Here is a 26,357-nt window from a genome sequence, read left to right on the forward strand (position 1 = left end):
AAATAAAGCGCACGCGTAGAAAGTAAAGACGGTTCCTATAGGATACTATAGTCGTTATGGGTGCCTAACACCTTCCCGTAGCAAAAACAACTCCCGGACCTCGATTCTCGAGGGTTTTGCTTACTTTTTCCCTTCCCAAGAAAAAATAAGATATCACCGGTTAAAAAGGTTCAAACGTAATCAATGTTTGACACCCGAAAACCAAGATAAAACAGCTGGCAACTTCACTGGGGATATTCGAGAGTTACGCCTAGTCTTTATTTCCACGCTTGCGCTTTGTTTTTACTTGTTTCTTTTACTTGCTTTCCTATGTGAATAAATGTTTAAATTCTTGCAAACGTGTGGGGTGAGAATATCAAAAGTCCTGCACCCGGGCTGAGTGAACTTAGGATTTAGGAGGGATATAATCGACAATTCATTTCGGGGGTTGCCTCGTGTTTTGGATTAAGCGATCAATCCCACATAGCTGAGGCATTTTGGGGGTGATGTTGTCGGCGCGTGTTGTCGCGTTTAGGCACTTTAATTCTAATTGTTCTATGACGCTATGAACCGTAGATAACCAAACCCATCCATGGCCATTTTCTAGGATGTAGTGCGGAGACTAAACCGAGTGTTGTCTCGAGTTTTAGTTGTCACGCGATACTACACTCAAGTTAGACCTTCTTACGGATAATCATGGAGCGAGTGTTTTTCTCGTGGCACCGTGATGTACGTCGGAGAGGTTGCAACTTGGGAACCTTTCTAGAACCCGGTTACTATTTCCTAAAGCCCTAGATTTACCGGACACCGTGTCCACCCGTGACTCCTTGACTTTGAACTTCAACCCACCATGTTTTCTCCGAACTTGAACATAATCATGCATTCATGCATACATGCATACATGCATAAACTTTTTCCATGTATTGTTATCGAAGGGCTTAGACAAATTGAATTTGTAAACATTGTAGGAATGGGAAAGACTAAGTCCTACAAGTTCAAGGAAGTGGATTTGGCTAGTTTGAGAGATTTGGCACTCAAGGTCGAGGATCCGACTGGTTTCCGACATCGTTACGGGGCTTTACTTACTATTCTCCAGACTAATGTTGATGAGAAGCTTGTGCACACTCTAGTGCAATTCTATGATCGGGAGTATCGGTGCTTCACTTTTCCGGACTTTCAGTTGGTGCCTACTCTAGAGGCTTATTCTTCCTTGATGGGTCTATCTATTGCTAAGGGGGTGCCCTTCGCGGGACTTGAGAATCCTCCTACTCCATTGGTTATTGCTAAAGATCTCTATCTCAAGACCACCGATGTCTCCAAGAATCTTGTCACTAAGGCTCGCATCCGAGGGTTCACTTCAAAGTATCTACTTGAGAAAGCCAACCTTAATACCACTTGTCAGGACACTATCGAGGCTATTCTTGCACTTCTCATCTATGGGCTTATTCTCTTTCTAAATCTTGATGACTTCGTGGACATGAATGCTATTATGATCTTCCATTCCAAGAATCCGGTTCCTACCTTGCTAGCTGACACATACCATGCTATTCACGATCGTTTCGGCAAGGGTCGTGGATACATTCTTTGTTGTGTGCCTCTCCTCTATAGGTGGTTTATTTCGCACCTTCCGAAGTCTTTCCACGACAATCCGGAGAATTGGTCTATTTCACAGAGGATTATGGCTCTCACTCCTAATGAAGTGGTTTGGCTCACTCCAGCTTCTACAGATACTTACTTCTTTCACTACTCCAATGCTCCCACAGGAATAAGAGAAGATTTCATGGAAGCTTGGTCCAAACTCCGAAAGAAAGAGGTGAAGCATATGCGTGTAAGGTCCGGTGTTGCTCATGAGGTCTATACACAGTGGGTGATAAACCAAGCCGGAGAGATTGGCATGCCTTACCCCTCTATGAGATATGTGTCTGCATCTATTCCTACCATGCCTTTGCCTCTACTACCACCTACTCAGGAGATGTATCAGGAGCATCTAGCTATGGAGAGTCGGGAAAAGCATCAGTGGAGGGCTAGATACTATGAGGCTGAGAACTTGATCATGACTTTGGATGGAAAGGATGAGCAGCAGACTCATGAGGTCTTGACACTAAAGAAAGAGTTGGCTAAAGCTAGGAAGGAAATTGAAGAGAAAGATAGGTTGCTTATGAGAGACTCTAAGAGGGCTAGGGGTGCCCGTGACTTCCATGCACGATACTGCAGCTATGAGTCTGAGTTTGAGGATGATGCTTCCACTTCCTATGCTTGAGGATTTCTTTTTCCTGTTGTTATTTCCAGTTGTTTATGTTGTTTTACATTTCAAAGTCTATCCCTTGGCTTAGCATTTCAAAGGGAATCGTCTTGTAAAACTATATGTTGGTTGTTTGCTTCCCGTTTATGTTAATTGTTGTTTAGTAGTGTTTACAAACTTCAAATTTGTCTGAAACCCTTCGATAACACAAAAAAAAGAGTCTTTTTGCATATGCATTTACACATTTCATGCATCATATGCATTCATTGGTCACAAAAGACTTCTCTCGTGCTCATTGCCTCCTGGTTTTGTCCGCCGCAGTCTGAAAAGTGGCTCATGTTCGCAAGGTTTACCAACCAGATAGAGTTCATCAAACAAGATTTCACAAGAGAAGGATTATGGCTAACTTTGAAGAAGAAAATGCTCAGCTCCGTGCCGAATTGGCTGCTATGAAGGAAGACTTGGCTAAGGCTCATGACACTATGTCTGCTTTGATGGCTGCACAAGAACAACCAGCCACATCTGTTCCAGCTTCTACTGAAGCAATTCCATCTATCCCACTATCTACTGTGGCTACTGATGCTCGGTTTGTCATGCCCAATGGGCGTCCTTATGGACTCTCAGCTTACTATTCTCCTAATACTGCTGCTGGTGTCTCTGGTTTTGCTGGTCAAGGACAGATTCCCATATCCACTGCTATGCCTCAAGTGACCACCATTGTTACCGATCCTATTGTCCATACTATGCAACAGGTGATTGATGTCGATACTCCGCGTGGACAAGACCCTGTAATGGAAGCTATGAAACGACAGTTAAGAGAGTTGGCTGGAGAACTCCGTGAGGTCAAAGCTAGCCGTGGAAACAATGTCTCTGCTAAGGCTCATGATCTATGCTTGGTATCCCGATTTGAGATTCCTAAGAAGTTTAAGGTGCCAGATTTTGACAAATACAATGGATCTTCTTGTCCACATAGCCATGTCATTCGGTACGTCCGAAAGATGGCCAATTATGCAGATAATGATGCACTGATGATACACTGCTTCCAAGACAGCCTAGCAGAGGATGCGGCAGATTGGTACACTGGTTTGAGCAAAGACAATATCCATACTTTCGAAGATCTTGCTGCTGCTTTTGAAAGTCATTATGAGTTCAACACCCGTCTGAAGCCAAATAGGGACTCTCTTAAGTCCTTGTCTCAGAAGTCAGATGAAACTTTCCGTGAATATGCTCAGAGGTGGAGAGGGGCAGCTGCCCGTGTTTCTCCTCGACTCGATGAGGAAGAATTAACACAGACATTCCTGAAGACTCTGAAGAAGGAATATAAGGAAAGAATGATAGTCTCTGCTCCAAACAACTTCTCCGACATGGTTACCATGGGAACTCGTCTAGAAGAGGCCGTCGGAGAAGGTATCATTGTTCTTGAGAAGGGTGAATCTTCAGCCAGTGCACCAAAGAAGTATGGTAATGGCCACCATAAGCGGAAAGAATCCGAAGTAGGGATGGTATCTGGTAATCAGTCTACACCTGTTAATGCTACTCAATTGCCTTTGCCCTACCAATACATGCAGTACTCTCAACATCCTTTCTTCCCACCATTCTATCAGCAATATCCTCTGCCACCGGGTCAACCGCCAGTGCCCGTTAATGCCATTGCTCAACAAGTACAACACCAACCTCCTGCTCAACAACAACAGCATCAGCAACAACAGGGTCCTCGGCCCAAGACTTATTTTCCACCAATACCAATGCGGTATGCTGAGCTGCTCCCAACTCCACTTGCTAAGGGCCACTGTGTCACTAGACCAGGCAAGCCTCCGCCTAATCCTTTGCCTCCCAGGTTCCGACAGGATCTTACATGTGAATTCCATCAGGGTGCTCAAGGCCACGATGTTGAAGGTTGCTATGCTCTGAAGTATATTGTGAAAGATCTGATAGAAAAAGGACGATTGGCTTTTGAAAATAGTGTTCCTCATGTTCTTGACAATCCACTTCCAAACCATGCTGCGGTTAACATGATCGAGGCTCTCGAAAGAGTTCCTGTTCCTCAAGAGGATCCCATGTTGGATGTCCGCAATGTTGTTACTCCCTTGGTACCGCTACATGTCAAACTTTGCCAAGCTTCTTTGTTCAATCACGATCATGCTTCTTGTTCAGAATGTCTTCAAAATCCTATGGGTTGTTGTGTGGTGCAAGATGATATACAGAGTCTGATGGATGACAAACACTTGATTGCTAGTGATGTTTGTGTGATTGTACCAGTGTTTCATGATTCTCCTGTTGAAACGGTATCCCAGACAAGGAATGTTGAGCCCTTAGTGATCAGGTTACCTGGTCCTGTATCTTATGCCTCTACCAAAGCAATTCCTTACAAATACAATGCAACCATGATTGAGAACGGAGTAGAAGTGCCTCTGGTATCCCCAGCTATACTTGATAACGTTGCTAGTGAAATTACAGCTTTGAGAAGCGGGAAAGTCCGTTCACCCTTGTTCCAAAAGAAAGTGGTTACACCTGTTGCCACAATAACTCCACCAGTTGCTCCTCCTGTTGACAAGAATGCCGGCCCAACAGGCCAATCTATTGAGGAGTCTAATCTAGATGAAATTCTGAGGCTTGTTAAAAAGAGTGACTATAAAATTGTTGACCAGCTGCTGCAAACTCCGTCAAAGATATCCATCTTGTCTCTGCTCTTGAGCTCAGAAGCTCACAGGAAAGTGTTGATGAAGGTACTGGAACAGGCCTATGTTGATCATGAAGTCTCTGTGGATTAGTTTGATGGAATAGTGGGTAACCTTACTGCTTGCAACAACTTGGGATTTGGTGACGATGAACTCCCCGAAGCAGGGAAACACCACAACTTGGCTCTGCATATCTCGGTACACTGCAAGTCTGACATGATATCCAATGTGTTGGTGGACACTGGGTCATCTTTAAATGTAATGCCTGAGTCCACACTGAGACAATTGAGTCATCATGGAATTTCCCTGAGGGGAAGTAGCTATCTGGTTAAGGCTTTCGACGGATCTCGCAAAGATGTTCTTGGGGAAGTAGACTTGCCAATTACCATTGGTCCGAGACATCTCAGATTACTTTCCAGGTCATGGACATCAATGCTTCTTACAGTTGTCTCCTCGGAAGACCGTGGATTCACGACGCTGGGGCAGTAACTTCTACTTTGCATCAGAAACTCAAGTTCGTAAGGAATGGTAAGATTGTCACTATACATGGTGAAGAAGCATATCTGGTTAGCCAAGTGTCATCTTTCTCTTGTGTTGAACCAGGGTCCGCTGAAGGGACGTCATTTCAAGGCTTGACTGTTGAGGGTGCAGAATCCCGAAGAGCTGGTGCTAGCATGGCTTCACTGAAAGACGCCCAGAAGGTTGTTCAAGAAGGGCAAGCTGCCGGCTGGGGCAAAGTGATTCAGATTTTGGAAAACAAGCGTAAAGAGGGCCTTGGATTCTCCCTGACCTCAGGCGTTTCAACAGGAACTTTCTCTGAAGATGCTGCTGAGAGTAGTTATGTGCCTACATTTGTTGTACCAGGAGGCACCGTGAGAAATTGGGAGGCCATTGATGTTCCTTTAGTCATGCATGCTTCCATGTAATGTGTCTTGTTGCTCATGTTTTCTTTGTTTTCAAAATAACAATCCTTTCACTCTGCCCAAGGCGAAAGTGATATCATTGTAAGGGCATGTTTGTTTCGGCATTGCCGTTATCAATAAAAGTTGTCGTCTTTTCCGCGACTCTTTGTTTTTTTACTTTTTAGTGCCTTTTTCTTGGAAATAATGGTAATGCCAGAAAAAACCAAAACATCTGTATTTTCTTATTAATTTCAAAAATTTGCATGAAAAACATTATTCTAAAATCATCCCAATCATATTATGCAGATTGAACCATAATAAACCCGTTGAACACAATGACCCTATGGTTCCTCCAAATTTTGAATTCCCGGTATATGAAGCTGAAGATGAGGAAGATGATGAAGAGATACCGTATGAGATCACTCGACTGCTTGAGCAAGAAAGAAGAGCCATTCAGCCTCACCAGGAAGAAATTGAGCTTATCAACCTGAGTACTGAAGAGAACAAACGAGAGATCAAAATCGGTGCTGCACTCGAGCCAGAGGTGAAAAAGAAGATTACTCAGCTTCTCCGTGATTATCCAGATGTCTTTGCATGGTCCTATGAAGATATGCCGGGTCTAGATCCCAAGATTGTGGAACATCGGATACCGACAAGGCCTGAATGTCCTCCTGTCAAACAGAAATTGAGAAGGTCTCGTCCAGACATGGCTCTTAAGATCAAGGCTGAGGTGCAGAAACAAATTGACGTGGGTTTCCTCATGACAGCTGAATACCCTGGGTGGATTGCCAACATCGTACCAGTACCAAAGAAAGATGGGAAAGTTCGAATGTGTGTTGATTACAGAGATTTGAATAAAGCCAGTCCAAAAGATAACTTCCCATTGCCTCATATTGATGTGCTTGTTGACAGTACTGCTCAATCCAAGGTGTTCTCCTTTATGGATGGTTTCTCTGGCTATAACCAGATACGGATGTCATCTGAAGATAGAGAAAAGACGTCCTTTATCACTGCATGGGGAACGTTCTGTTATAAAGTGATGTCGTTTGGCTTGATAAATGCTGGTGCTACCTATCAAAGAGGTATGACTACTCTGTTTCATGATATGATTCACAAAGAGATTGAAGTATATGTTGATGACATGATTGTGAAGTCAAGTGATGAAGAGCAGCATGTTGTGTATTTGAAGAAGATGTTTGAAAGATTAAGAAAGTACAAGCTGCGGTTGAATCCTAACAAGTGTACATTCGGTGTAAGATCTGGAAAGTTGCTAGGCTTCATTGTCAGTCAAAGAGGCATTGAAGTTGACCCTGACAAAGTCCGAGCCATCAGAGAGATGCCGGCCCCTCAAACTGAAAAGCAAGTCAGAGGTTTCCTCGGATGTCTGAATTATATTTCAAGATTCATATCTCACATGACTACTACCTGCGGACCAATTTTCAAATTGCTCAGAAAGAATCAGCCTGTTGTGTGGAATGATGAATGCCAGGAAGCTTTTGATAGCATTAAAGAATACCTGTTAGAACCACCTATCCTCGTCCCGCCAGTGGAAGGAAGGCCTTTGATTATGTATCTGTCAGTGTTAGATGATTCTGTGGGCTGTGTCCTCGGTCAGCAAGACGAGACTGGAAAGAAAGAACATGCCATTTACTATCTGAGCAAGAAGTTCACCGACTGTGAGACTCAGTATACAATGCTTGAAAGGACTTGTTGTGCTTTAGCTTGGGCTGCCAAACGCCTGCGTCATTATATGGTGAATCATACAACTTGGTTGATATCCCGAATGGATCCAATCAAGTACATCTTTGAAAAGCCTGCTGTTACTGGAAAGATTGCACGTTGGCAAATGTTGTTGTCTGAATATGATATTGTGTACAAAGCTCAGAAAGCAATCAAAGGAAGTGTCCTTGCTGAGCATCTTGCTTGTCAACCTCTTGATGATTACCAGCCAATTAAGTTTGATTTCCCCGATGAAGAGATTATGTATCTGAAAGCAAAAGACTGTGAAGAACCACTAATCCATGAAGGGCCAGATCCTAATAGCAAATGGGGGTTGGTGTTTGATGGCACTGTTAATGCTTATGGTAAAGGAGTTGGAGCCATCATTGTAACTCCACAGGGGCACCACATTCCTTTCACTGCTCGAATAACCTTTGAATGCACGAACAACACAGCTGAATATGAAGCATGCATCTTGGGCATTGAAGAAGCCCTTGATCTGAGGATTAAACACCTGGACATCTATGGAGATTCTGCACTTGTTATCAATCAGATAAAGGGTGGATGGGAGACTCATCATGAGAAGCTGATCCCTTCCTTACCGTGACTACGCAAGACGTCTATTGACATACTTTACAAAGGTTGAGCTGCACCATATCCCTCGGGATGAAAACCAGATGGCTGATGCTCTTGCTACTTTGTCTTCCATGTTTCGTATCAATCACTGGAATGACGTGCCTGTGATCAAAGTGCAGCATCTTGATAGACCCGCTCATGTGTTTACTATTGAAAATATGCCAGATCAAGCTGATCAAGATGTGAATAATGGAAAGCCTTGGTATCACAACATCAAGCAATTCTTGCAGAATCACGAATATCCACCTGGTGCTTCCAACAGGGATAAGAAGACTTTGAGACGATGGGCTAGCAAATTCCTTCTGGATGGAAAAATCCTATACAAGAGGAACTATGACATGGTCTTGTTGAGATGTGTTGACAAGCAAGAAGCTGAGAAATTGATGCATGATGTACATAATGGCACTTTTGGGACCCATGCTTCGGGCCACACTATGTCAAGGAAACTGTTAAGAGCCGGCTATTACTGGATAACCATGGAACGTGACTGCCACAAACATGCTAAGAGATGCCACAAGTGTCAGATTTATGCTGACAAGATTCATGTGCCTCCACATGCTCTCAATGTTATAACTTCCCCATGGCCTTTCTCTATGTGGGGCATTGATATGATCGGAAGAATCGAACCTAAAGCTTCCAATGGACATCGTTTCATTCTAGTGGCAATTGACTATTTCACCAAGTGGGTTGAAGCTGCCTCCTATGCAAATGTGACCAAGCAAGTGGTTTTCAAGTTTATAAAAAATAACATCATCTGTCGATATGGTGTTCCTAACAAAATCATCACTGACAATGGTTCCAATCTGAACAATAGCATGGTGCAAGCTTTATGTGAAGAATTCAAGATTGAACATCACAACTCTTCTCCTTATAGACCTCAGATGAATGGTGCAGTTGAGGCCGCTAACAAGAACATCAAGAAGATTGTTCAGAAGATGGTCACTACTTACAAAGACTGGTACGAAATGCTACCTTTTGCCTTTCATGGTTACCGTACTACAGTACACAGTTCAACCGGGGCAACCCCTTTCTCTTTGGTATATGGTATGGAAGCAGTTCTCCCTCTGGAAGTGGAGATTCCAGCTCTTCGAGTGATCATGGAAGCGAAATTAACCGAGGCTGAATGGTGTCAAAGTCAGTACGATCAATTGAATCTGATTGAAGAGAAACGTATGGATGCTATGGCTCGTGGACAGTTGTATCAAGTGCGAATGAAGAATGCTTTTGACAAGAAAGTCCGGCCTCGAGAATTCAAGGAAGGCGAACTTGTATTGAAAAGAAGGATAAGTCAGCAACCCGACCCAAGGGGCAAGTGGACACCTAACTATGAAGGTCCTTATGTTGTCAAGAAGGCTTTCTCTGGTGGTGCTTTGATTCTTACACACAAGGATGGTGTTGAACTCCCAAATCCTGTTAATGCCGATATAGTCAAGAAATACTTTGTCTAAAAAGAAAAGAACAGCGTGGTAGGTCGAAAACCCGAAAGGGCGGCCTAGGCAAAAATGCGCTTCCCGGTGGATCGAAAACCCGAAAGGGCGATCCAGGCAAAAGTTAGGGACAAAAAAAAATGAATATGAAAGAGCTCGCTGAGATTGTACGTAACTCAGGCAAGAATGAGCGCCTCGATTGGCCGAAAACCCGAAAGGGCGGTTCATGCAAAAATGAGGTTGAAAATGAAAGACAAGTAACTATATCTGGCAAATTACCATCACCCTTGGGGCACCCACAACTGTCAATGATCGTCTTCATCAGAAGCTTCTGTACTTGTGAATTCAAAGTTTCTATGAAATGTAGCGGTCATCGTGTTCAATGTATCACCAACCAATAAAATTACCATTTTCCAAGCTTTGTAAATCCGTGGGGTTATGCCTTTGGCTAATTTTCACTCTTCTACATCAATTTGAGTCTGTGCTATTGTTTGAAACTCTATTTTTCTTTCTACTTTCAGTGCTATATACAAAATATTTTCTTTCTATTTGATAATGTCAATGTCTGAAACAAACATTTTTGAAAACTGAAAAATCTTTTTCTGTCTATTTTGAAAGCAAACCTGAGCAATAGGGTACATTTCAATGAAACATGCATGAATAAATGAATGTCAATGTCTATTTCAATCCATGTTACAAGCAGGTTACTCCCCCAGGATGATCTGTGGTCAATGGCAAGAATGAAAAAACAGAATGAAAAATTGAAAAAAATGCAAATGAAAAGCTCGCTAAGTTGAAAACCCGAAAGGGCGGCTTAGGCAAAAATGAGCACCCCGCTGATTGACAACCTATGAAGGCAATTCAGGCAAAAATGGGGCAATGAAAAGAATCTTACTCCCCGGTGAATCGAAAACCCGAAAGGGCGGTTCAGGCAAAAATGGGGTTTGAAAATGAAAGAATGAAAATGAAATAAAAGAATTGACCACAGATGCGAACATCCAATGTTTCCTCAGCACTGACACGCCTAGCAACGGCGACCTGTATTCAAGAATCTTCCAAGGTTCCCTTTTCTACAAGTTTATATTGCCCTCAGCCATGGTTTCGATACGTCTCTCAACGACGGTCTCTCCAAAGAGGTTTTCCCCTATGAATATGTTGCAGCACGAGCCACTACGTGCCCAATCTTCCAATGTTTTGCCAATCTCTGTGAAACTTTCTTGTCAAATTACAAACCAATCATGCATTTCAAGCATTCATACATGCATAATCATGCATTTTATGTGCTCATACATTCAATAATCTTGTTATACCATACATACATATTGCATTTCCAATTTCAAACTTTCAATCCAACTCAGTTTCCACTTTCAATTCAACTCAATGTCAATATCCAACTCAACTCAAATTCCAATTTCAATTCAATTCCAATTCCAATTCAATTTCAATTTCAATTCAAGTCAATTTCAACTGTCAGATTCAATTTCAATCTCCAATTTCAATCCAATCACAATTTCAATTTCAACTGTCAAATTCAATTCAATTTTAACCTTCAATCCAATTTCAATGTCAATTTCTAACTCAATTCAATCTCAATTTCCAACTCAATTCAATTTCAATCTCCAATTCAATTCAACTTCAATTCTCAATTCAACGTCAATGTCTATGTCTCAATTCAATTTCAATTTCCAATGTCTCTTTCAATATCAACTCTCAATTCAGTGTCTATGTCTATGTCTCCGACCAATCTCAATTTTCAATCTCTCTTTCAATCTCAAACTCTCAATTCGATGTCTTTGTCAATGTTAATTCACTCTCGATTTGCTTTTGGGCCAATAAAAATGGTCATGTCTATCTTCAAGTCAAGTTAATATCAACTTACTCTCAATTTGTATCTTTCTAGATCAAACTTCCAATTCATATCTTGTTATCGGTCAAGTGACTAGTTCGATCCAAAGAACAAACTTGTACCTGCTTATATGCCTACATTTCTGGTCAAACAACAAGTTCGATCCAAAGAACAGTTTGCACCCAGATTATGCTTTGTTATCAGTCAAACGACAAGTTCGATCCAAAGAACAGTTTGTACCTACTTACATGATGTGGTGATGATCCAACGGCGAGTTCGATCCAAAGAACAGTTTGTATCTACCCTTTTGTTTATATCTCCAGCCAAACAGCCAGTTCGACCCAAAGAATAGTTTGTGCTTGTCTATCTGTTTGTATCTTCAATCAAGTGTCAAGTTCGATCCAAAGAACAACTTGTATCTGCCTATATGTCTATGTTTCCGGTCAAGTGCCAAGTTCGATCCCAAGAACAGCTTGCACCTATCTCTTGTTTTGTATCCCTCGGTCAAGTGGCTAGTTCGATCCAAAGAACAGCTTGTACCCTATTTTCTATCCCCTGGTTTGTCTACCCTGTCAATGTCTACTTAAATCCCCAGTGTTGTGACATGCTCTGTAGACTCCAGTTTGTTTGTCTTGCATTCATAATCAAAATGTTGCATGGCATTCATATTTTGGAAAATCTGAAAACGTATTTTTACGTCCAAAAGCAGTGCAAATGTTAATATTTAAGTATCTTCGTCCCGTCAACTCAAAGACTTCGTCTCTTGACTCTCCGGACAAAGAAACTTAAATAGGGGCAGCTGTTATACCCTAATTTTGGACTTAAAAATACTAACTCAATTCTTCCTTTCTTGCATTTCAAGTCATTTGATTTGTCTCTGATCAATTACATCTTTCTCTGCATTTTATTTCAATATTACTTGCAAAATTCATGAAAAAGGGCATTTTAGTCATTTCTTGTGTCAAAATTTCTTTCAGTCTTTTAAAAATTGTTTGAGTCTTTCCAAATGGTTTGAATAAGTCCTTATTTCAATTCTATGTCAAAATCCATTTTTAAAATTGCATTTGAAGTCATTTTGAGTCAGTTTTGCCCCTAGGGGCATTTTAGTCTTTTCATGTGTTAAAGCTCTGTTTAATCTCTTAAAATTGTCTCTGAGTCTTTTAATTTGCTTGTATAAGCTCTTGCTTCAATTCCCTGTTAAAAAATCCATTTTAAAATTGCGTCTGAGTCATTTTTAGTCGTTTTAGTCCCTAGGGGCATTTTGGTCATTTCACACGAAATTTCGGCAGAGAGAGGTTACTTTAAAGTACCTCATTTAGGTAATTGGTTCGTTTTAGTCCGTTTTGTCAATTTTAATGGTTTCACTTTACGTTTATTTCAAATTACGTTTTTTAATTCAATTTTATTATTTTTTTTTCTCATTTTAGTCCTAAGGTTTCCAAAAATTGCATTTTAGTCCCTTGGGTCATGTCATTTTCTTTTAGGTCCTTTTTTTGATTCGAATTTTTATTTTTTTAGTCCATTTTAAGCCAATTTCAATTAAGTCCTCCAGTCTTTAAATTTTTTCCTTTTTGCAGTCCAGTCCTTTTTGAAAATTGCAGGTCAGCCCCTTAAGTCTCAGAATTGCAAAATGGTCCTCCAAGCTCAAATTCAGTCCAAGTTCGAATTAAACAAAGTCCAGAACAGGTGTCACAAACTCATTGGTCCAGAGTATCACACTTGGCCTATAAATAGAGGCCAACTCATCAAGTGCAGAGGGGGATACCATTCACTCAGTGACACATCACCACAGAAAGTTCTAACAAACTTTCTCTCTCTTCTCAAAACCCTAACCACCGTAACAAACCTTCCACCACCACTTCCTCCACCGTAACAGAATTATAAGCCACCACAAGCTCCAAAATTCATACGAATTATCCATCAAATTCATCATAATACATACAAAATCAGTACAAATTTTCAGAAGATCAAAGCAAAATGTGTTCAATTCAGAAAACTAGTTCGAATTTGCAGAGGATTCTCAGTGATTTTCTGTGAAAATCATCATCATCGAACCCTCACCTTCGCAATTCAAGCAAGTATACGTCAATTGCAAGGACGAATTCCTTGCGATCACGAAGGATTTGGTGAAAGAGAGAAGAAGAGAGATTGAGTTTGAAGTGAACCAGAGAAGAGGAAGACGAACAACAACGAAGTGTTCACCAGAAGAATCAAAGGCTCTCTTGAGGATCTTGTTCGAATCTCCGTTCAAATCCAGGTATAACTCAAGAAACCTTCTCATTTTTTTGTTCTAATCTTCATCGAAGGTTCACAATCGAAAATAAACGGTGAAACAAAGTGGATTAACAAGTCCTAAGACTTGTTCGTTCGAAAGGTTTGAAAACAAATCAAAAAGCGTGAAAACCGAAACCCTAAAGCATAAATCCATGAAGATTCACCGTTTATTTTCACAAACAGAGTTCAAATCCAGATTTAGCGTAGAAAATAGAGTAGTTTAGGGTTCGTTTCAAGCAGTTTTGAAAAAGTTTGAAAACCTAGAAGCCGAAGGTTTCGAGCGTAGATCTGCTCAAACCTAAGCTTCGATTCAAAAAACCAATCCCAGAATCATAAAGAGGAAACTCAGATGAACACAACGATGTAAAAAAATTGCAGAAAACGTTCAGGTGTGGTGGCGCCGCCGGCGAACCACCACACCTCCGCCGTTGTGTCCATCGGAGAAGATGAAGATCATAAGGTAAGAGAAGAGAGCTTCTCTCTCTAAGGTTTAACTTAGAGAGAGAAACGGAGAAGTAAAATGAAATGAACCGGTCCACAAGTCCTTTTATAAACTACTGAACCGGTCTGGTTCAGTCTTGGTTCGTTTGGTTTTACGTCTTAGCCGTTGGATCTAAGGTTTGATCCAATTGGATCAATCCAACGGCTATGTTAGCTCCCTGTGATCCAAGTCTGTTAGGGTTTGGGCCTGGACTTTTGTTTTTTTACTGGATTTCGTTGTTTCTTTATTTTCTTGCTATAGTGACACTGTATCTTGCTGTTTGCACCCCTGTATGTCCAAAGTTTTGCATAAAAATCCTAAAATTTTTTCCATGTCTTCTTGATCATTTTTCTTGACATTTTTGTGATGTTGTATGTGTTAAGTCTTGATTAAAAAATATGTAGTATTTTCTTGATAATTGTTTACTATGTTTGTTAAATTTATGAAAGTTTTATGTGCTCTTGTGTCAAAAAAATCCTTTAAAAATTCAAAGTATTTTCATACACATTTCTTGGTAGTTTTGTGGTATTTTTGTGATGTTTCTAGACTATTAAAATTGATAAGAATAATGTGGTGATTTTCTTGCTATTTTGTGATGTTTTGTATTAAAAATGGGTAAAAACTTGCTTGATTCTAATTCCAATTTCTTGATGAATGTTTGTGACCTATACCACTTGATTTTGTGAAGTCTTAGCTACTGTTTGTGTGTGTTTCTTGCTGCATATGAATAGGTGTAATTAGTTTCTTGTGTTACAAGTTATGTGAATATTGCTATGTAAAAATAAAGTGTAAAATGTGTCTAAAAGTGTGTCATAACTCTTGATTTGAATATGTGCCTATAATTACCACATTGTGGCTGCAATAAAGTCTCTTGAAAAGTGCTTGATGAGAGAATTATAGGTCATGTGCATATTGAGAAGTTATGGTAAACTTTTAGTGTATTTTAACACTTTATTCTTGATGATTTTATCACTTTTGTTTAACACTTTCTTGCCTTATTTCTCTATCCTATTGCATCTTGTGCTACTAACCATCTTATTTCATATTTCACACATTCCACAAGCATTTCCATCTCCATTCCACATTCTTGGTTCTTATCTTCCTACACTTTAAAATTCATGCAAAACTTAGTATGTAAAGACCTAGGAGTTTTGTAATTTCTTTTATATTTTTAAATTCTTGCAAGACCATAGAATGTATCTAGGCCAATGATGTAAAGGACAATGGACTCTAATGATGTACACCGACATAAGCACCGACACTTGCACACACATCACTTTAGGTATATGGATAGAATATGCATGTTTAGATGTATGTTTAGGATTGTATGTTTAGATGAATGCCTAGGATTTACACTTAGAAAAATCATTTTCCAAAAAATATATAAACAACATCACTCAAAGTATTTTTCTTAATAAACCTTGGGACCAAAATCCCATTGAATTTTCCTTTTCTTTTCTTAAATAAAAACTTAATAAATTTTAATCATACTTAGACCACATTTTGCAAACGACTAATTCCACCTCACATTTTTTACAATCTCATGCCCTTGAGGCCTCTCTCACTCATTCTTAAAAATTCCAATTTTCAAACTTAAAATCAACCAACAAAAACAAAAACATTTTTGGAAGAGAACTACGGTGGATTTGATCCCTTAAAAGGGTACGTAGGCAAGGAATCAAAATTCCTTCAATTCAAATAAAACAAAAATTCAAACGCTTTCTTCTCCCTCCAATTCTTCACTTAGAAACCTTTAGGCTTAAATAAACACTTTCAAAATAGCATTTAAAAATAAAGCGCGCGCGTAGAAAGTAAAGACGGTTCCTATAGGATACTATAGTCGTTATGGGTGCCTAACACCTTCCCGTAGCGAAAACAACTCCCGGACCTCGATTCTCGAGGGTTTTGCTTACTTTTTCCCTTCCCAAGAAAAAATAAGATATCACCGGTTAAAAAGGTTCAAACGTAATCAATGTTTGACACCCGAAAACCAAGATAAAACAGTTAGATTCTTCATAATCTCTTAGTTGTAATCCCTTCTCTAATTCCATGCAAAAGTGCTTATTTAAAATAAGTGATTATTGTGGACTTACTTGTTGAAATTCGTGCTCTTGTTATAGTGATATGTTTGAGTATAACAATTTGATGATATTTGAATTGTTGTTGATGAAATTGCATGTTCATGATATGTATAAATGGGCATATTGTGAATTGTGCTCAAATTGATGAATTGTGCTATGTTGTTGTTGATTTGTGATTGAATTCATGATTGTGGATTGTGGTTGTTGTTAATTGTTGTTGTTATTGTCATATCATGGTTTGAGTATGAATTAAGTTGAGTTATTGTTGATGAATTGAGTTGTTTGGAAGAAATGAATTGTTGTTGTTGTTGTTAAAGTTTTGGTGTTTCATCAATTCAATTGTTGTATAAGCCATTTTAACTGTTGTGGAAAGAGCTTATTTGATGTGTTTGAGCCTTGGGATAAGTTGTTAAACACTTTGGGTGAATGAGGAATCAAAATAAGTACTTTTGGGGTGATTTGAAGGAAACCCGAGGTCAAACAACGTGAATTCGTACTTTTCGCAGGGCTGGCGCTTGAACTGGGGCACTAGGTGCCCAGTTCCAGAGAGCCAGCGCTTGAGCTGGCGCTTATGCAGCTTCCTGGCGCCCAGCGCCCAGAGTCATCTTGTGTGCCATTTTTCACCATTTTGATTTTTGAGTTGGCTTTAGGTGTGAACATGAAAATTGTAGGTTAAGATGTTAGCGTTCTAATGGCTTTAGTTTGACATCCAAATGATTTTTAGAACTTGAGTTATGATTAAATTACTACACATGGGTCAAGTGGATTTTTGCGAAAACTTATCATAACTTTTTCTATGAGCCGTGAAACTTTTCCAAACTTGATATTGGGTTTGATGAAGTTCTTAGAGTGAGTAATTGAGTATTCATTTATGGATTTGGGAATGTGAATGTTTGAGAAATTTTTTGGGTGGAATTGAATCAGAGAAAACGGGTTTTTGAGCTAAATGTCGTTTTAAGTGATTACATGAAATAAGCCATGTGTTTGGAGATTGAACTTGAGGTGTTTGAGTTTAAAATGATGTATTATTTTGTTGTTTTGATTCATATTTTTGCTGGAACATATTTTACTTGCTCAAACTTTGGATTTTCTAAAGAGTAATGATATTTTGACATCTATTTGATGACAACTTTGTTGACAACCTTGTTTTTCTCACTTTTTATTGGTCAAAAAAAATGGAGAGAGAAAAAGGAAGTGAGAGGATAACAATATCATGTGAGTATGAGAGAGAAAGTTGTCCAAAAGTTGTCAAAAAATGGTTGTCAAAATATCATTTCTCTTTTCTAAATGGTAGGAAACTTGGATTTATGGCGTTTTCGATTTTCGGAAATTACTGGAAAATGGACGTTTTGTGAATAATGATGATTGTATGCTTGGTCTATAGTCCTAATGGACTTAGGAGAAGTATGCAAGGTTGGTGCAAAGCAATGGTGTGTTTGGAACTCAATTTTGGTAATATGGTGCCATAGACGAACTTAGGACTTTTCCCATATGAACTGGAGTAAAACTTTGAATTGAGACTTGACGTCTTGTAAGTGGTTTACATTCATGATTTTATGACTTTTAAAATTAGTTGTGAGAGGTCTTAATGAATTTTAACTTTTTTTGTTTTGAAAGTGAAAATCTTTCTGAAAAGTTGTAAATAAGAGACGAACTTTGTTGAAAACAATCTTTAAGGACCAAATACTTGACAAAACCTTTGATAATAGTTTGTGATAATTATGTGGAGATATGTGAGTGATTGATAGGTGTTGAATATGATATTTATTATAATGTGTTGTGTTTTCTCCTTTACTTGGATTGTGAAGAATTGTATGGAGTTGTAGAACTATATGACATAATTGATGTTACGTAATGCATATATGTTAATTATGATGATGGTGATTTTGATATTTGTAGATAATTATGATGATGATCATGCTGATGATAATGTGGTGATCATTCTTATTTGAATTGTGACTTGTTGATTGTGTGGACGTAAATACTTGATAATGTAATTGTTGTTGAAGTTGATCAATATAAATGGAGGTTATCCTTTATATTGTTTTTGAATATATATGAGGTGATTTTGCATTATCGATTCTTTGCTTGTATGTCCATGCATCATAGTCATGTTGAGTTGTTGATGTTGTAAAAGGGTGTGCTCTTTTACTTCGGCGAAATGTAAGACGTGCGTGAAATCTTACATAGGATATTATGTTGGCATCTTAAGGTGACAGCCTTTGTTGTTGACGGTACCGCATGCATCTAGAAGAGTCTAGAACATTGCATGCATTTGAGTAATTGATGAGTCGTGTCATAATTGAATATGTGACTTGATGAATTTGTGCATTGGTGGAATTTGGTGAATGTTGTGATTATGTGGATTGGTGTATATGTACATTGGTAGATTTTGTTGATGGTTGTGAATAATTGAACTATGCTCTAATTGCATGTCTTACTTGCTTGTGCTTTTACACTTGGTGAATCAAATTGATGAAAATTATTTGATAATAGTAATGAGGTGAGGATTGTATATGTATATTTATTTATATGATGTGGTGATTCCTTTGATAATGATGATTGCTTGCTTATAACTTTGGAGCGATGAATTGTACTTGTTGAGTTAAGTATGCTAACTGAGGAATAAGGTGAGTAATCCTTTCATTGATTGATGTTGATAAATGATGAGCTTATGTCGACGACTTGATTAGAGATTGAATATGCTTTCTATGCTATGTTAGTATTGTGATAGCTTGATGTGTATGGAATGGGGGATAATAATCATGTGATGTTAGTATTCTAGGAGGGATGTGTATGTATATGTGTTATGCATGAAATCCTTGAATTCTTATGTTTGTTTTATGTCGATTATGATTGATGTATAATTAACCCCCAGTGGTTTTGACCGCCTACCTGTTTGTATGAATGGATAGACGGAGTGCAAGAGTAGTTTACTTGTCGGTGAGTGCTCAAGGATAGCAGGAGCTACCTCTATTTTTCTGTTCGATGTCTTATATTAGGCTCTGATCTAGGATGTCTGTCGCTGTTTGTTTATTTTGAACATGTTGTTGAGATTTTTACCCTTATGTTGGGATTTGGAGATTTTATGTGCTGGTGTATATGGAGTTTTGACTTGTATACTTGGAGTTGTATATCCGCTGCGTAGTTGCTTGAATTTTTTTGCATGTTATGTTTTGGAGAACTTTTGTAGACGTGACGTCTATTTCTTGAATAATTGCATTATTCGCGTGTTTTATCGCTTTATTAGAAATAGGGATTTACAGAAGGGGGAGAAAATAAGTATCAAAAGATGAAAGTAATTTCGTAACAAAAAATTCGGATACCATACATAGCGAATTTCACTCATCCTTAATTATATGTCTAACCCTGGCAATGCCAAGTAAAAAAACTAGTTTATTTTACTTTAGATAAACATTATGATGGGTATTTGTGTTGGCTGCGTTATTGCTAAAACAAATATCCTTGTTATGTAAGTTGGAACCAATGTTCCAACATGTGTTTAGGCAGCTCTGTAAGATGTTGGATACAATGTTCCAACATCCTGACACGGTTCAGTGTGTCTGAGTTCATGCCTTTTTCTACGCGCGCCCTTTATTGTTTAAGGAAACAATATTTCCTTAACTTATTGACCAAGCAACGCACATATCTTCTAAGAATCAGTTGTGGAATATTTCTAAAATATATTTTATATTTTAGGAAATATTTGTTAATGGTTGGAACGATCCAATAAATGTCCGACATTTTAGGACTTTCCATATTTGTTTCTGATTCTTGTTTTGCAGATTAGCTGAACTGATCTACTTTGTTCTGAAGCCCAACTAAGTATTTTGCCCAAGTTGCTTCAGTATATAAACAAGACTCCAAGACCTAATTATTCATTCAAGCTGTCATACTAAAAAGTTTTGATTTTTAGGGTTTTGAGTCTACATGTATTCTGCTCTTGTATCATGTTGATGCAAGTTTAGAATCTTTATTGTGTGCCTTTCTTGTATCGCCTATGATACTTGTTTAAGACTATGTGTGTAAGTTTGATACTCTTGTGTACTACACCGAAGTTGTCAAACAAGGTGTTAGTTGTTTGTGTTTAAAGGTAACTTCATCTTTATGTTTGGTTTATGTCTGATAGGTCACAGAGGTTGTGACTGACGATTAGGATAGTGAGATGGGATCTCAGATCTAGGCGTTCCTAGGTTGAAGTCTATACGGGTAGGTCCTAGGTCATAAAGTGTAAACGAAGAGTTTGATGAAAGCTTTTAAATAAGGACTACACAAGTGGATTTCCTTCCTGGCTTGGTAGCCCCCAGAGTAGGTGTGTTTGTCACCGAACTAGGTCAACAAATTTATTGTGTTCTTTACTTTCCTGTCATTTATTTTCTTGTTTTTATTTCTATTTATTACGCGATGTTGGAACATTAAACGGAACATTGCAAACGTTAAAACATCTGACAGAACATATTAAAACAAGTGCGCTAGAATTTCAATTAGCATCAGAGCAGGCACCCTGCCTATTTTAGGGTGAGCTCCAGGGAAGTTTCATTCTAGCACTATGGACAAGGAAGGTGGATTTGTAAACAGGCCCCCTCTGTTAGATGGCTCAAACTATGACTACTGGAAATCATGCATGAGTGCTTTTCTCAAATCCATTGACAGTAAAACCTGGAAGTCAGTTCTGAAAGGTTTGGAACATCCTGTGACACTTGATGCTGATGGTAACATAACTGATGTTTTGAAACCAGAAGAAGAATGGACTGCTTCTGAAGATGAACTGGCTCTTGGAAACTCCAAAGCATTGAATGCCTTGTTCAATGGGGTAGACAAGAATATGTTAAGACTGATCAAGCAATGCATTGTGGCTAAGGATGCTTGGGAGATTCTCAAAACTGCACATGAAGGCACAATTAAGGTAAAAAGTGCGAAAATCCAACTTCTTACTACTAAATTTGAGAATCTGAAAATGTTAGAAGATGAGAGCATTCAAGACTATCATTTGAATATTCTAGATATTGTAAATTCTTTTGAGTCTCTTGGCGAGAAAATTTATGATGAAAAACTAGTTCGAAAAATTCTCAAATCTCTACCTAAGAGGTTTGACATGAAAGTCACTGCTATTGAGGAGGCTCAGGATATATCTAGTTTAAAGGTTGATAAATTAATAGTGTCCTTGCAAAACTTTGAAATAAGTGTCAACAGCAAGACTGATAAAAAGGGGAAGGGTATTGCCTTTACTTCTAGTATGGATTCTGATGACACTCATTGAAATTATGAAGATGATGAGGAAATGTCAGAGTCACTAGCACTTCTTGGGAGAGAGTTCAAGAAGATTTTCAAAAGGTTTGATAGAAGGTCCATGCCAAATGGTCAGAACATCCAACCCAACAGTAACAATCAACCTAGTAAAAAGAAGGTGGCAAGATCTGATAAAATGAACTCTCACTACAAAGGAGTTCAATGTCATGAATGTGAAGGGTAAGGCCATATCAGAACAGAATGTGCTACTTTTCTAAAGAAACAGAAGAAAAGTTTGGATTTTCTTGGTCAGATGGAGGTGACTCAGATGATGAAGTAAAAGTTGAATCTGCAAATTATGTATCTGCCCTAACTGGTAGAATTATGTCAGACACTGAATCTTGTGAAGAGGAAATGTCTTATGATTAGCTTGCTATATCCTACTATGACCTAATGGCTAAAAATACTGAGTTATCCCAAAAATTGGAGGAACAGGTAAAAGAGATTGCACAACTGCAGGATGCAAGGTTTGATAATCTAGCTCATATCTCAGAACTCAATGATGAGTTGTCAAAATTGAACTCTCAACTAGAGCAGATGAAAGAACAGGGTGGAATGATGACATCATAGTTAATGTTCAAACATCCAGAGGAACATTTGACCAAGAAGAAACCAAAGTCCTGGGTCTGTGATCATTGTAAAGGGAAGGGACGCATTAGACCTTATTGCTTCAAGCTGCATGGTGAGTTCAAGCATTTTCAGCAGAAACCATACAAGAAAGGATGGAACCCCAGAAGTATCAACACTGGGTTAATTGCTCACACATCTCTCAGAGCATCATCTAAAAAGGATTGGTATTTTGATAGTGGTTGTTCAAGACATATGACTGGTGTAGAAAACTACATGGAAGATGTAAGACTTGATTAAACATGCGTAAAGGAAATATTGCAGGAGTTAGAAACCTGATTAAACATGGGTTGCCAAGACTTGATGATGTGCTGCTAGTTATAGGATTAACTGCCAATTTAATTAGCATTAGCCAGTTGTGTGATCTAGGACTGCAAGTAAACTTCACCAAACTAGAATGTCAGATTTCATATGAGAAAGGCGAAGTACTTATGAGAGGCACAAGGTCCAAATACAATTGCTATCTTTGGGTATCTCAGGAAGAGTCATTTATCTCAACCTGTCTTTTGAGCAAAGAGGAAGAGATCAAGTTGTGGCATCAAAGGTTGGGTCATCTGCATCTAAAAGGGATGAAGAAAGCCTTATCTTCAGAAGCTATTAGAGGTCTACCAGATCTGAAGATTGTTGAAGGCAGCATATGTGGTGAATGTCAGATTGGCAAACAAACAAGGATGTCCCATCCAAGGTTGGAACATCAAGCAACCTCTAAAGTGCTTGAACTTCCGCACATGGATCTGGTGGGACCTATGCAAGTTGAGAGCATTGGTGGAAAAAGGTATGTACTTGTTGTTGTTGATGACTATTCAAGATACACTTGGGTGAACTTTATTAGAGAAAAATCAGATACTTTTAATGTGTTCAAAGATCTGTGCACACAACTGCAAAGAGAAAAGGACTGTGACATTGTAAGAATTACGAGTGATCATGGAACTGAATTTGAAAATGCAAGATTTGATGAATATTGCACAGGTGAGGGAATCAAACATGAATTTTCTTCTCCTATAACACCTTAACCAAATGGTGTTGTGAAAAGAAAGAACAGAACGCGTCAAGAATCTGCCAGAGTCATGCTTCATGTAAAACACTTACCTTATCGTTTCTGGGCTGAAGCCATGAACACACCATGCCATATTCACAACAGAGTTACCCTAAGAAATGGAACCTCAACAACTCTCTATGAGTTATGGAAAGGGAGAAAACCTACTGTTAAATACTTCCATGTGTTTGGTAGCAAGTGCTACATCTTGTCTGATAGAGATTACGGGAGGAAGATGGATCCTAAGAGTGATGAAGGAATTTTTCTTGGTTACTCTACTAACAGCAGAGCCTATAGGGTTTTTAATTCCAAAACTAAAACTGTGATGGAATCTATTAATGTAGTGATAGATGATGTGCCTAAGGAAATGGTTTCTGATGTTGATACTGATGTTGAAACACCTGTTCAGGAAACAAATGCACCCACCCAGGTGAATGAATCTGAACCTAAGAAAGATGAAAATGAAGATACTGGGCAAGATCAGATGTCTACTACTAAGGGTCCCTTTATGAGAATTCAAAAGAATCATACTCAAGACCTAATCATTGGGAATCCTAACCTAGGAATCACAACCAGAAGGTCGGCTGGAGTCATTGTCAACTCTTGTTTTGTGTCCAAGATTGAGCCAAAGAATGTCAAAAAAAGCCCTGACAGATGAGTTTTGGATTGAAGCAATGCATGAAGATCTTAATCAATTCAAAAGGAGTGAAGTGTGGGATTTAGTTCCAAGACCTAAAGGTGTGAATGTGATAGGTACCAAGTAGATCTGCAAGAACAAATCTGATGAACATGGAACCGTGACCAGAAATAAGGCAAGACTTGTAGCTCAGGGTTACACTCAGATAGAGGGTCTGGATTTTGATGAGACTTTTGCACCTGTTGCTAGACTGAAATCTATAAGATTGTTACTAGGTGTGTCTTGTATACTTAAATTAAAGTTGTTCTAGATGGATATAAAGAGTGCCTTCCTGAATGGGTACTTGAATGAGGAGGTTTATGTTGAACAACCTAAAAGATTTGTTGATCCTAACTTTCCCAATCATGTCTACAGATTGAAGAAAGCTCTGTATGGTTTAAAACAGGCACCCAGAGCATGGTATGAGAGACTCACTCAGTTTCTTGTTGTACAAGGGTACAAAAAAGAATGTACAGACAAGACCCTGTTTGTAAAAGATGATAATAGAAGACTAATGATTGCACAAATATATGTTGATGACATTGTTTTTGGTTGGATGTCGAACAAGATGGTTCAACATTTCATCCAGCAAATGCAGTCTGAGTTTGAGATGAGCCTAGTTGGTGAGTTGACCTATTTTCTTGGCCTTCAGGTTAAACAAATGGAGGATACTATCTTTATTTCTCAGAGTAAATATGCCAAGAACATTGTCAGGAAATTTGGGTTGGATACTGGTGGTCATAAGAGAACTCCAGCTGCAACTCACTTGAAGCTGACAAAGGATGAAGGTGGTATATTTGTTGATCAAAGCATGTACAGAAGCATGATTGGGAGTTTATTATATCTTACTGCAAGCAGACCAGATATGACTTTTGTTGTAGGTGTGTGTGCAAGGTATCAAGCTGAACCAAAGATGAGTCAACTTACTCAAGTAAAGAGGATACTGAAGTATATCAATAGCACCAGTGACTATGGGATCTTATACTCATCCAGTGAAAACTCTAAGTTGATAGGCTAATGTGATGTTGACTGGGCAGGAAGTGCTGATGACAGAAAAAGTACCTCAGGAGGTTGTTTCTTTTTAGGAAATAATCTAATTTCCTGGTTTAGTAAGAAACATAATTGTGTATCCCTATCTACTGTTAAAGTTGAATACATAGCAGCTGGAAGTAGTTGTTCTCAACTTGTCTAGATGAAGCAGATGCTGAAGGAGTATAATGTTGAACAACATGTTTTAACCTTATACTGTGACAACTTAAGTGCTATCAATATTTCTAAAAACTCTATTCAACATAGCAGAACAAAGCACATTGACATTTGACATCATTTCATCAGAGATCTTGTTGAAGAAAAGGTTGTGACACTTGAGCATGTTGACACAGAGGAGCAACTGGCAGATATTTTCACCAAGGCCTTAGATGCTAAACAGTTTGAAAATCTAAGAGGCAAGTTGAGAATTTGCCGGAATGGGGAGGCTTGATCATCTGTGTTGTGAGGCGTGTTGTCAATCTTTACTTATTTGCACGTCTTTGTGTTGTGGGGTATACAAGCAATGAAGTACTCCTGAAGTCCTCTATTTGATTCTATTTGGTATACAAGCAATGAAGTACTCCTGAAGTCCTCTATCTATTCTATGTGGGATATGCCTGTTACTCTCTATATCTATGCATGTACTGTATATGTGCCTCTCTGCATGTATCTTGTGTGTCTGCATTTATTTTGTAGCTTTGATTGTGTATGCCTGCAGCTTTGATTGTGTATGCTTGCTATTTTCTGTTGTTGCATTTATTTTGCAACTATGTCAGGTTATGTGTAGATGTTGGCACTTATGTTGCAACATCTTGTTGTTTGATGAGTCAATAATTAGTTAGTTTTAGCATAACATTTGGTTTCGTTTTAATTAGATTTGAGTTTATTTTATTTTAATAGTGTTTCCTTTTTGAGCTATTTTACTTCAATTGCATATTATTATATTTCAGGAATAAATATTCGATGGATTGAGTCTTGGAGCAAAAGAAAGGAGTCTGGAGCTGATTCGGAGCTAAAATACGAAGATTCAGAGACAAAAATAAGTCTCCCCCAAGTCAGAAGCTTGGCACGACCCGTGCCAATATGTGGCACAGCCGTGCCACCTCCCAGAACGCCCTTTTGCTGCTTTTTCTTAGGACTTAAGCTACTATGTTTTAGTTTTACCAAAAATCCCATGTTGTTGCTTAGATCTTAAGTCGAATGTAAACTATAAATAGAGTAGCTTCCCATTGAAGGTGAGAAAAACACAAGAAGGGGGGGTTGAATTGTGTTAGCTTTTCTTCGTTTTCTCCTAAGCTGAAGACACTGATCAGAAGCAAAGTAGGAACTACTTCTGAAGTGAAGTTCAGTACTAAATGCAGCAGATAAAAACAGAGAGAGAGAGAAAGAAGAAAGACACAAAACAATTATACAGGTTCCTTCCACAAACTGGAAG

General features: G+C 38.7%; 1 pseudogene; it reads left to right on the forward strand.

Moving 5' to 3' along the window:
- The first annotated feature begins 3,720 nt into the window (after window positions 1-3,720).
- On the forward strand, window positions 3,721-20,421 carry LOC146937500 (uncharacterized; annotated as a pseudogene).
- The last annotated feature ends 5,936 nt before the right edge of the window (window positions 20,422-26,357 follow it).

Source organism: Medicago sativa, chromosome 3 (genome assembly GCF_051527215.1).
Source record: "Medicago sativa cultivar Bolivia chromosome 3, Bolivia_mono, whole genome shotgun sequence".
Classification (NCBI taxonomy): Eukaryota; Viridiplantae; Streptophyta; class Magnoliopsida; order Fabales; family Fabaceae; genus Medicago; species Medicago sativa.